Raw genomic sequence first — 13254 nt, forward strand, 5'->3', positions numbered from 1 at the left:
CCGCGGAGTTCCTACTACGTGTGGAACATCGTGCAAGCACTTTCTGTACTCTTCTCTCCTTTGATCCTGTCCATGGTGTTGTAAAGCTGTTAATATCTTAATTTTAAAGAGGCCTGGGAATGGGAGCGACTTGTGGAGGTGCAAGAACACGAACAGGGATCTCTGATTTCAAAGTCCAGCACCTTCCCTTCCACTTCCTGCTGATCAAATTCTGACCATGTTGTGAATTATTAAGCGATTTGGCCCCACATCACTGGAGGGGTAGGAGGGCTGGGTTTGCTGCGTTCCTGATCACGGATGGACCATGATCGCAGTCCCAGCTCATACCTATAGTTCTCCTGCATTCTTCTGCCTTCCTCTTCACGCTCTTGCTGTGCCTCTGCTTGGAATGTCTCCCCCACCCCCTCCTAAAAGCTCTATTCCACAAGCCCAGATAGTAAGCTCTTCGAAGGCTGACTCTTGTATATCTTTTGTACACAGGAAACTAAGCTCCTCCTATTGGGTAGTACACATAAATTCCTGGAAAAAGCGAGGCAGGAAAAGAAAGAAAAAGAGTGGGTGGAGGGCGGATGAAAGACGAAAATTGGTCTCACGAGGGCACCTGCTCCATCTTAAGAAGGCATCTGCTATGCAGTGTCCCAATAAGTGGGGCTTGTGGGAAGTGTGACCTGGTAATGCCAGATCTGATTTTCACGGGAAATTTCTCAATTAAAAAAAGTTGGCAACTGATTGAAAAACTTGAATATAATGTGGACTGAAACTAACACATGTGTGACTCTGACCTTCCTTGGCACAGAGTAAAAGTTGACCAAGCCAGTCAGACTTGAGTCCCAGGCCAGCACAGCCTTTGGCATCTGTTGTGCACATATCCCTTGCACAATCCATGCTTGGGAACCAAGAGAAAGACCCTTTTTTGAGCAAGGGATGGGGTCCATGCAGAGTAAAGGAATCAGGATTCTGGTGAGGCTGGAGAAAACTGTTCTGTGCCTGTTCTGTTTACTTGTAATCTACCTACGTTGATATTATTTGTAGCTAAGATTATAGTAGGCAAGGTTATGAGTCTTAAATGGCCACTTGTGTGATGCACCTAATTTCCTATGGAGGATGGTAGCCGGTCGGGTGTGATGGACAGGGGAAATAACCAACCAGTGGACACAAATACACTTTAGTTTCAACCGGACTGGAGGGAAATAGGCAGAAACCCAGGGATTCTAACCAAAAGTCTTATTGCAACCCCAAATGACCAAACATCCAACTTCCTGTCATCAACAATTTCAGTGTATCAAGTGAAATAAAAGGAACACACAAACACTTTGAATGAGTAAGACTGAATGGTCTTCCAGGGGACAGATACAAGCACACACTGCTGTAGAGGCATGACAGCAGCACTTGGAGAACCCGAGGTGGCCTCCCAGCCCAGGTGGTCCACGTTATTTCTTTCCAGTTTGAGGAGGGCACCAATCCCATGGTTGGGTACCATCTTTTGTGATGAGGCCAGGCTCCTTTCACTGGGGCTCTGGCTGAGGGTCCATAACGGAAGAAGACAAAATTAGCTGTCTTTATGGAGATGACCATGAGATCAAACTATACCGGAGGATTGTAGCTTGCTATCGTGAGCCAGCCAGGAGGGCTGTATGACCCACTGACCTTGCCTAAAGAGCTGGAGGGGACACAGACACTGTGACACTGGTCGCTGCAGACAAGACAATGGGAAGGGAGCCCCTTGTGGGCCCGAGGACTGCCTTGTCCCTTGGGATTCTTCTTTACTTGAAACTGGTATTACATTTTTTATTATTATTTATTATTTTTTAATTTTTAAAAAAGATTTTATTTATTCATTTGAGACAGAGACAGGAAGTTTGAGCAGGGGCGAGAGGCAGAGGAAGAGGAAGAAGCAGACTCCCTGGCAGATAGATGGCAAGGCCCGGAGATTATGACTGGAGCCAAAAGCCGATACAACCATCTGAGCCACCCAGGCACCCCAAAACTAGTATTACATTTTTTAAAATTACATGTAGTACAATTTACTGTTGTTGGTGTATATGTCTATGATCTTTTTTAAGGTTTTATTTATTTATTTGACAGAGAGAGAGACACAGCTAGAGAGGGAACACAAGCAGGGGAGCAGGAGAGGGAGAATCAGGCTTCCTATCGAGCAGGAAGCCCGATGTGGAACTCGATCCCAGGACTCTGAGATCGTGACCTGAGCTGAAGGCAGTCGCTTAACCCAGGGCCCCAAGTCTATGATTTTTTTAACATACGCATAGATTCAAGGATAGATCAGAATAAAGAACGGTTTTGTCACTCCAAAATTTACCGCAGGTTACCCCTTTGTAGTCAAATCCCCCCTTCCACCCCAACCACTGACAAGCTGTTCTCCACTCCTGGTTTTGCCTCTTCCAGTGTGTCATGTACATGGATTCTCCAATAGGTAGCCTTTCGGTATTGGGCTTTTTCTCACTCTTTCTCTGAGTGATACATTCAGATTTTTGAATGTTGTATATCTCGGTAGCTCATTCCTTTTTATTGCCAAGATATATCCAATTGTGTGGATATTTCACCACTTTTTAATTATTTGCCCATTGTTGGACATTTGGGTTGTTTTCCATTTGGGGGAATTTCAAATAGAGCTTCTATAAGGATCGACATCCCAGTTGTCGTATGACCTTAAAAGGCTTCATATTTCTCAACAGATACTGAGAATGGGGGTCGCTGGGTTGTACGGCCAGTGTATGTTTGACTTTGTAAGAAACTACTAAACTGTTTTCCAGAGTGGCTGAACTGGTTTGCATTCTCATCTGCAGAGTATGAGAGTTTGGGTTGCCATGTGTCCTTGTCCATTTTCTGTTTATTTTTTATTTTTTTTATTTTTTATAAACATATATTTTTATCCCCAGGGGTACAGGTCTGTGAATCGCTGTCCATTTTCTGTTTTAATTTGGGGGGGGGCATTCTTATAGATGTTTGTGGTATCTAATTGTAGATCTAATTTGCATTTCCCTCATGACTAATGATGTTGAGCATCTTTTGATATATTCTTGGGATTCTTGAGAATTAATAAACTTGTACTGCAACTCATAAACCGATCCACAGTGCTAGAGAGACTTCTATGGATTCACACATGGCCTGGCAGACTGGAACATTTTAGCAGCAGTGCTCGGCACATGATAATAGGAGTCAGAGCACATAGGCTAGATCTGTCCAGCCAGCAAGCAGGTGGCTAGAGGCTCCTGGTGGCTGAGCACGGTCTTGTCTGTTCCATGCTTTAGAGAGAGGAAAACATTTTGTGCCTTTGCCTTCAGGACGTGCCCCTTGTGAGACTCTATATCGTTCCTGCCATGGTTTTTCCCCTGGATCTCCTATTTAACATCTTCTTTTCTTTGCTAAATGACTATTTATTGCAATGCACTCTGCATGCCAGGCACTGTGCTAGGCTCTAGGGTCACAAAGTTGAAGAAGATTCCTACTCCCAGTAGGTTCTCATTCTAACAGGGGGATTAACAAAAAGCAGCTTTTTACTTTTAAAAAATATATTTTTTATTTACTTATTTGTGAGAGAAAGTGAGCTCACAAGCAGGGGGGAGCAGCAGGCAGAAGGAGAAGCAGACTCCCTGCTGAGCCAGGGGCCCAACATGGGACTCAATCCCAGGACCCTGAGATCATGACCTGAGCCAAAGGCAGCTGACCCACCAAGGCACCCCCCCGCCTCCCCCCAGGGAGGATGATTCTTAACCAGCTAGGAGTCGAGAGGGCTTCCTGGAAGAGGAAAGACCAAAAAGGGGTCCTGAAGGATGTGTGGCTGTTGGGCTAAGAGACACAAAGAGGGCATTCCAGGCAGAGGGACAAAAGACCCAGAGATAAAAAATAGCATGTTGTGTGTGCACTTCGGTGAGAAGCTCAGTTTTACTTGGATAGAGGTGTGGAATGGCAGGAGATGGAGTGAATGAAGGAGATGGGGCTGGATCATGGAGAAGCTTGTGCTGAGGCACGTGAATGTATCCCCAAATCTATAAGGTGTTTCTAAAAGCTAGGTTTTGGGGGGCACCTGGGTGGCTCAGATGGTTAAGCATTTGCCTTCGGCTTAGGCCATGATCTCAGGCCTCTGAGGTCTCAGATCTCAGGTCCTGCTCTTTGGGAAGCCTGCTTCCCCCTCTCCCTCTGCCCCTCGCCTCCCTTCCAGTCCCTTCTGTGCATGCTCTCTCTCTTTCAAGTGAATAAATAAAAATCTTTAAAATCAATCAATAAATAAAAGCTAGGGTTTTGGTGGGGCTCAGTGGGCTACGCATCCAACTCTGGATTTCCATTCAGGTCAGGATCTCGACCTTGAGATGAAGCCCCGTATGGCACTCTATGTGTAGAGTCTGTTTAAGATTCTCTCTCTCCCTCTGCCCCATCCCACCTGCTTATGTGCGCTCGCTCTCCCTCATAAATAAATAAATAAAATTTTAAAATAAAAGTTAGATGTTGGTTTTAGAAGTGCCTTCCTTTTCTACTTTGTTGATTCTAACTCATCCTTCAAGGACCATCTCAAAGTCCTCCTCTTCTGGGAAGTCCTCTCGGATCGCTCTAGCCAGAAAGATCGACTCCTTCCTGCGGCTCTTTGCCCTGCTTTGCACTTTCTAGTCAGTCTGCCTGGAGGGTGGCAGATATAATTTGTCCCACTTTGGGCTCCTCATGATACTCGACGCTGCGTCAACTCATAGAAGGTGCTAATAAATGTTTGACAAATGTGAATGGAGGAAGTTTTGGGGGCAGCCCAGCTCCAGAATCTGATCATAGTAGTCCTCAAATTTGAGCACGCGTCAGAATCACCTAGAGGGCTTGTGGATTGCTGCAATTAGCCCCCCCAGTTTCTGATTTATAGGTCTGGAAGGCGGTGGCGGGGGGGGGGGGTGCTGAAAACGTGCATATTGAACATGCAAAGTTCCCAGGCAATCACGATGCTGCTGGGGAAGACCACACTCGGGGAACCTTCGATGTGGCTGTGATTACAATTCACGTGCCTCTCATAGCCAAGCCGTGGGCCAGGCATTATCAAGAGGCCCTCGTTTCTGCTTCTTATCATAGCCATCTGACCACCTAACCCTTCAGAGGATTCCTTCCTGGAATTTCCTTAGTCTTGCTCCTGTTCCAGCCTTTGGAGCTGGAGCTGGGCATTCGAGTGCCCTCTCCTGGTCTGTTGCTTCCAGGGACTCCCTAAGGCTTCTCAGAGGAACCCTGGTCACATGGGTTCCTTAACAGGCTTCTCTCCCGCTGAGTAGTTCCACCATCGAGCCCCAGAGGACAGAACAAATCCTGGGTGTGACCTGTGAGGAAGCCTGGGATATAACACGGCTCTTTCTAATAGGGTCAGAAAGGGGTCTTGTCTCCTTTAAGGGCTGCTGCTTCCTGGGCCTCTGCAGCTCCCCATCTACCTCTCCCAGGGTGGGAAGGAGCCCGTTCATTAACAACTCCACTTCCTGCAGCACCTGGGGCTCCCCCTCCCCGGAGTCCCTGCCACCTCCCTTTGGGCTTCCCAGGTCAATTACCAGAGCCAGGTGATAGTCCTCAGCCCTCAGCTGGGGGAGGCTGGAGGCCAGAGACTGGCCTGGTGGGGCCACAGGGAAAACTGGCACAGACAGGCAGCCCTGTGGGTAGGACCAAGGAGGTTTCCTAAGGGAAACTCTCATTTGATTGGCCAATTTTTTTTTTCTCCTTCTTTGTGTTGTTGGGTGGCTGGGTTCTCTGAAAGGCTGTGAAATACCCAAGCGGGAGACTTGTAGTGCTCAGGGATGCAACGGATTGGGCTAGGTATGCTCAAAGAGGCCTCAGAATCCTTCTGGGCTCCTCCAGTGCCGGCTGCCCCAGATGGAGTTGCAACCGGTGGGCTGTCTATCCCCAGGTCCAAGGGCAACAGTGAACACGCCTTCACTGCCATCAAGCCTGATGGAGTCCAGTGCAGCCTCTTGGGAGAGATTATGAATGTTTTGAGCAAAAGGGATTCCTCCCCATTGCTATGAAAAGAATCCAGGCTTCAGAAGACTTTCTCAAGGAACACGACATTGAGCTGAAGACTGTCCTTTCTTTGTGCCGGCCTGGTGACATACTTGAGATCAGGGCCTGTGGTTGCCATGGCCCATAAGGGGCTGAATGTGAAGACGGACCAAGTGATGCTCTGGGAGACCAACCCTTCTTACTCCAAGCCTGGGACCATCCATGGGGGTTTTTGCCTCCAGGTTGTCAGGAACATTACCCATGACAGCGATTCCATATAGAGTGCAGAGAAGGAGACTGGCTTGTGATTTTGGCCTGAAGAGCTGGTAGATTAGAAGAGCTGTGCGCAGAACCAGATCCATGAGTGAGGAGAGAGCAGACCTCAGCACTTTGCCCACTCTGTTTCCTTTCCCTCTCATGGCCAGGGGGTCAGGCTTTAGCAGAACCAGTTAGTTTAATCTGGAGGGCAACAGGGAGTGCACCCTGTTCAGTATTACGTGCTACCATCAGATTAGAATGTTTTATTCCTCCCACTACCACCCTGAAAAGAGAATCGTTCTGGGCTCAGCTTAGACCCTGGAGGCCTTTGTGAATTTAGTGGGGAGAGTTGGTTTCTGCTGGTGGTGTTAGCCATAGGACAGAAGCAGAGAACCCCAGCAAGGAGGTGAGAGAGACTCCAGAAAGACCCCTTTAGAAGGCTGATCCTTGGAGAGGCTTTGTGTTTGGACCTAGCTGGGCCCCTTTAGAAGTTCAGGTGTGCCAAGAATCCTCCAAAGAACATGATCGAGACACTGGTCCCAGGCCTAGCCCAGGGAATCACATTGCTGGGGGGCACTCTGCATCTGTACCAAGGATTCCAGTGACTTTTGTCTAAATTTTAAAATATATATATATTTATATATATAATGAAAATCTTCAAACATATAGAAAAGTCGTACACCTATCTCCCCAGACTATCATTAATCTAATCATTAATTTAATCATTCTAATTTAATTTAATTTTGAGAATTTCAAAGAAGTTGCAGATATCGGTATACTTCCCATGGATCCTGCTGCATGCACTTCATTAAATAGAAATCATACTGACTTATGAGTTTTTTCTTCTGAGATAAAATTTACACGAATGAAATGCCTACATCGTAGGCATTTGCTTCATCTTAACAAATGCATACACCTGAGTAACACAAATCCCTATCAAGATATGGACCATTACCAGAAAGTTCCCTCATGCCCCTGCCCAGGCAATCTCTGCCCTCATTTCTACCACCACCCCCACAGATTACTACTATCCTAATTTTTACCCATTATGGATTGTTTGCTTGTTTTAGAACTTTATATAAATGAAAGCATAGAGTGTATACTATTTGTGTAAGGCTTCTTCCACTCAGCATAATGTTTGTGAAATTTATCCATATTGGTGCATTTTGTTCCTTTTGATCACTGGGTAATATTTTATTGTATAAATGTATTACAGTTTATTTATCCATTTTTCCAAGTGATGAGCATAACTATTACAGTGATTGTATTAGTAGAGTAGTTAATGATATAGGAAATGCCTATGCTATTCTTTTTTGTTTTTTTTTAATGCCTTTGCTATTCTATTAAGAAAAAAATTTCAGGGGCGCCTGGTTGGCCCAGTGGGTTAAAGCCTCTGCCTTCAGCTCAGGTCATAATCCCAGGATCCTGAGATCAAGGCCTGCACTGGGCTCTCTGCTCAGTAGGGAGCCTGCTTCCCTTCCTCTCTCTCTGCCTGCCTCTCTGCCTACTTGTGATGTCTGTCAAATAAATAAATAAATAAAATCTTAAAAAAAAAAAAAAGAAAACAATTTCAGGATGCAAAATTTATATACAATAGGATCCTAACTGTGTAAAGAAAATAATTCATAGGAAATAGGCTAAAATGTCAACAGTGGGCTTTGCTCTGCTCTAAAAGCTTTTTATATTAATAAATTTTATTTTGTTTATTTATTTTTTTAAAGATTTTATTTGTTTATTTGACAGACAGAGATCACAAGTAAGCAGGGAGGCAGGCAGAGAGAGAGGGGTAGCAGGCTCCCTGCTGAGAAGAGAGCCAGATATGGGGCTCGATCCCAGAATGCTGGGATCATGACCTGAGCCCTGAGCCGAAGGCAGAGGTTTTAACCCACTGAGCCACCCAGGTGCCCTTTATTTTGAGTATTTTTATAAATAATTATAGATTCACAAGAAATTGCAAAGGCAGCCCAAAGAGGTATTACACGTTTCATCCGTTGTCCTCAATGATTAGATCTTACCTGACCTTGTACAATATTAAAACCAGAGAAGTGTCATTGCTATAAAGCACATGTATAGTTCAGAATCATTTTATCAGGTGTGTGAATTCATGTAATGACCACATGCAAGGTACAGAATTGTTCTATCACCTCAAAGATGCAACCCTTTATAGCCACACCCATCTCCTCCCCAACCATCCCTAACCCTTTGCAACCACTAATCTGTGTTCCATCTCTATAATTTCCTCATTTTTCAAGTGTTCCATAAGTGAGATCATGCAGTGTGTGGCCTTTTGAGATTTGGCCTTTTTCATTCAGCATAATGCCTTGAGATCCATCAAAGTTGTTAAGTGTATCTGTAGTTCATTCCTTTTTATTGCTGAGTAATATTCAATGGTATGGATACCCCCCCAACACACACATACACACTTTTCAAAGTTCCTACTGAACATGAAATATTTTAATCCTTAGGAAAAAAGAAAAGTTCTGATGGGGGGTGGGTAATGGATAGAGAAGAAGTTCATGCCTTTAAGAAAATGTTGTGTTGAATTAAATAAGAGAATTTTAGCTTTGGGATGCCCTTGGCAGTCACCTAGGTTAAGTTTTTCATTTTGCAGGGGTTCTCCTTGCAATATCCTGACAAGCAGTTGTGCAGCCTCTGTGTGGATATTCCTAGTAATGGGAACTCACTATCAAATAAAGCATTAGATTGATAACAAAAAATGCCTTTCTTATTTTTTTTTAAATTTTATTTATTTGACAGGGAGAGACACAGTGAGAGAGGGAACACAAGCAGGGGGCGTGGGAGAGGGGCAAAGCAGGCTTCCTGCCAAGCAGGGAGCCCAGTGTGGGTCTCCATCCCAGGACCCTGGGGATCACGACCTGAGCCGAAGGCAGATGCTTAATGACTGAGCCACCCAGGCGCTCCAAAATATACCTTTCTTCATAGAACCTGGGCTTGACTGAGAGAAGATCTCTTTCGTTGGTTATCTTTGCCCTAGGGTCTCTTCCCTATCTCCCCTAACCAGGTAGACACAAGCCCAAGACAGTGAACAAAGCCTGCAGAGCTTGAGCAAGCCATTGAATATGCTAGATCTAGGAATGACCTCTCCAGGGAGATTTCAGTATTCACTGGTGTAGAAAAACAATGGGCTGCAGACCTTTCAAAATGGAATGAAATGCTGCATGAGCGCACACAGAGATACCCACAGTCCCCTAGCAATAGTCTTCTTTCTGCATTGTAGGATGCCCTCCAAAAGGCACTGAACCACTAATCCAAGAGGAAAGGTCTCAGGTTCTCTCCTGCTTGCAGTCCTTTTGACCCAAGATCAGTTTCTTCCCCTTTAGCTTTCCTTGAGAGCAGATTCTGATCTGTCCATGGTTCTGATTGTTAATGGATTTCACTGGACAGCCATGTGGGTCCTTTCACTCATTCCTTCACGATCACTAACATTTATTGAGCACTTACTATGTGTCAGAGACTGTGATATCCTCCTTACATTTAGCCTCTTTTTACTGAAGTCTATCAGATGTAATGAAGAGCACAGATCATAAATGTACAGCTTAATGAAGTTTCATACAGTGAATCCATTTCATACATCGAACCAAAACAAAGATCAAGAAATAGAACATTATCGGGCGCCTGGGTGGCTCAGTGGGTTAAGCCGCTACCTTCGGCTCAGGTCATGATCTCAGGGTCCTGGGATCGAGTCCCGCATCGGGCTCTCTGCTCAGCAGGGAGCCTGCTTCCTCCTCTCTCTCTCTCTGCCTGCCTCTCTGCCTACTTGTAATCTCTCTCTGTCAAATAAATAAATAAATCTTTAAAAAAAAAAAAAAAAGAAATAGAACATTATCATCACCCAAGAAGGCCTTTCATCTCCCCTTCCAGGTGCTACCCTCCAATTGTAACCACTGCCTTGACTTTTGACAGCACAGATTACTTTGTTCCTACTTCTATACTTTATTTATATAAATGGATCATACAAACTGTCTTCTCTTTTGTGTCTGGCTTCTATAGCCCAACATTATGTTTGTGAAGTTTATTCATATTGTTCTAGATGGTTGTGGTTTATTTACCCTTGTTGCCATGTAGCATTACCTCGTGTAGAACATTCCACAATTTAGGGTCGCCTGAGTGGCTCGGTCATTAAGCGGCTGCCTTCAGCTCAGGTCATGATCCCAGAGTCCTGGGATTGAGCCCCACATCACGCTCCCTGCTCAGCAGGAAGCCTGTTTCTTCCTCTGCCTGCCACTTCCCCTGCTTGTGTTCCCTCTCTCGCTGTGTCTCTCTCTGTCAAATAAATAAATAAAATCTTAAAAATAAAATTCCGCAATTTATTCATTCTACTGCTGATGGGGCATTTGAGTTGTTTCAAGTTTTCTACCACTATGAATATTGCTGATAGAAACATTCTTGCTCATATCTTTAGATGAACAGATGTCTTTCCATAATATATAAGATATTTTATATACATGGATATATGGATATGTATACACATACATACATATACATTGGGTGGAATGTGGTACATTTTTCAATTCCCATCTTTCAGATGAGAAACAGAGCCTTGAAGAAGTTGACCTAGGAAGTAGTAGGACATGAGCTGGGATATGAATCCTATCCTGTCTGGCATTGGAGCTCAAGTTCTCTAACCATCATGCTTTACTGCCTTCCAGTGCATGGGCCATTTAAAAGTATACATGATGCTGGGGCGCCTGGCTGTAGAGCATTTGACTCTTGATCTTGGGGATGTGGGTTCAAGCCCCATGTGAGGTGCAGAAACTATGTAAAAACAAAATATTTTTTAAAATATTTTATTTATTTATTTGACACAGAGAGAGAAAGAGAAAGGCAGAGATCACAAGTAGGCAGGGGGGCAGACAGAGAGTGAGAGGAAGCAGTCTCCCCGCCGAGCAGAGAGACCCATGTGGAGCTGGATCCCAGGACCCTGAGATCATGACCTGAGCTGAAGGCAGAGGCTTAATCCACTGAGCCACCCAGGCGCCCCAAAATAAAATCTTTAAAAAAAGAAAAAAAGTACTCATGATGTGCCAGACTGGTTGCTGCTATTGAGGGAGATAAAAAGATAGGAAGGCACAGTCATGTAAGAAAGAAAATGATAGATGGGTGTGATAGGAGTCTGAGGGAAAGGGGGTTAATTTTATCTTGGAAGATCACAGGAGGCTTCCTAGAGGAGAAAGCGCCTAAATAGAAAATGCAGGGGTCAGATTATGGGCATGCCAGGATGCCAGGATGATGAGGGAAAGAGTGCCAGGCTGAGAGAGTCTGGGGGCAGAAGAAGAGGAAGTCCTCATAGAGTCACAGCTGCAAGGGCCCTCAGGGGTCACCTTGCCCAGTCCCTATTGTCCATGCATCCATTTTTACATTGCTGACTTCCAAATTGATATACTCAGTCTTGACCATCACCCTGCTCTCTAAACTCTTTTCTATTTAGTTGGATGACAAACAGGCATCTCAAATTAAGATTGCCAAGACAGGGCTCCTGATTTTGTCCCCATGCACTCTAAACTGCTCCTCTTCCCATCTTTCTTGTTCTTTGAAACTACCAGACACCAACTACTCAGGCCTCCAACAGCATCATCATGCTTCCTTGCTCCGTTTCCCTGCATCCAATCCATGAGCATCTCCCATCAGCGATATCTACAAAGCATACACTGAATGTGATCTCTCATTACCACCTCCCCACTACCACCCTGGTCATGATTACCATCACCACTCATCTGGATGACTGCAACAGTCATTCTTCCTGCTTCCTGCTTTACCTGCATCCATGCTCCTTTGGAAGGCCACAAAGAGAAGCCTTCTTTGCCTCTTACAGGTTCTGGTGGTTCCAAATGTTCCTTGGTTTTGAGTTTCCTAACTCCAGTCTCTCCAAGTGGGCTTCTTCTCTGCACCTTCTCTTCCAATTATTGATGACCTCCTTTTATTGGTCATTAAATTTAGGGTCCGCCTGGATAATCTACAATAATCTCATCTTAAGGTCCTTAATTACATCTGCAAAGATCCTTTTCCCAAATAAGGTCACATTCATAGGTTATAGATGGACACAGCTTTTATGGATCCATCATTCGACTGAGATGAATCTCAGAAGCTAAGAGAGTTTAAATTGAGTTTAAGCGTTAGTTCTCCAGTGAGTGATTACTTTTCAAAGCGTGTTAGACTCTTGGCCTGCACATACTTGCTATCTCAGCACTGACTGTCCATGCACCCCTTCAAAGGTCATTCTGTGGAGGGAGTGTCTGCTGCAAGGCTAACTTGGGGCCATGAGTCTAGCCAGGGACCTTGCCACTACCCCAAACGCACCAGATCATTGCTGGGGTATAGCCACCATGACTAAGGGCCAAAATAGTTTCCTTCTGAAAAACGATCTTCCCAAAGAGAGCTAGCTACCGGCTATGCTGGTAACAAAAGGAAAAAGACAGGATCCAAGAAAGTGCTGGTTTTGACCAAAGAGGGGGTAGATAACCATCCCCAGTGGTTCCCCCCTTCCTGGTTTTTATGCCCGTGTGTAATCCCCTCCCCTCAAGCATAGGCTGAGGCTACAATACAGTAAAAGTGTCCGGATCATTTCTAAAATTTCCGTGGCTTCTGTATTGCTCACCTTTTCTCACTCTCTAGCTTGCTTTCTCCGAGGGAAGCCAGCTCCCATGTCGAGCTGCCCTGTGGGAAGGCCCACATGACAAGAAACTAATCGCTCCTGCCAACGGCCTACAAGAACCTGAGGTCCTTGGTCCAGCAGCCCGCAAGGAACTGAAACCTGCCAACAACCTTGCGAGGAGGCTTGGAAGTGGACTCTCTGAGGCCCGCGGACAGCCAGTGAGTGAGCTTGGAAGCTGATGTCCCCGCCCCAGGTGACCTTCCCAGTGATGCAGCCTTGGCCAACACTCTGACTGGAGTTCATGGAAGACCGTGAGCCAGATGACCCACCCTGAGCCATGCCCAGATTCTTGCCCCCACAAAAACTGCGAGATGCTAAGACATTTGTCAGTTAAGCCATGACATTTTGGA

The 13254-nt window shown here is 45.3% G+C and overlaps 1 pseudogene across 1 annotated transcript; it reads left to right on the forward strand.

Moving 5' to 3' along the window:
• Positions 1–5792: 5792 nt before the first annotated feature.
• LOC309841308 (nucleoside diphosphate kinase A pseudogene) lies at positions 5793–9297 on the forward strand (annotated as a pseudogene). The gene is made up of 2 exons: positions 5793–6401; positions 9254–9297. The product of its transcript is annotated as a nucleoside diphosphate kinase A pseudogene (transcript).
• The last annotated feature ends 3957 nt before the right edge of the window (positions 9298–13254 follow it).

The sequence above is a fragment of the Mustela nivalis genome (assembly GCF_964662115.1).
Source record: "Mustela nivalis genome assembly, chromosome: 9".
Lineage (NCBI taxonomy): Eukaryota > Metazoa > Chordata > Mammalia > Carnivora > Mustelidae > Mustela > Mustela nivalis.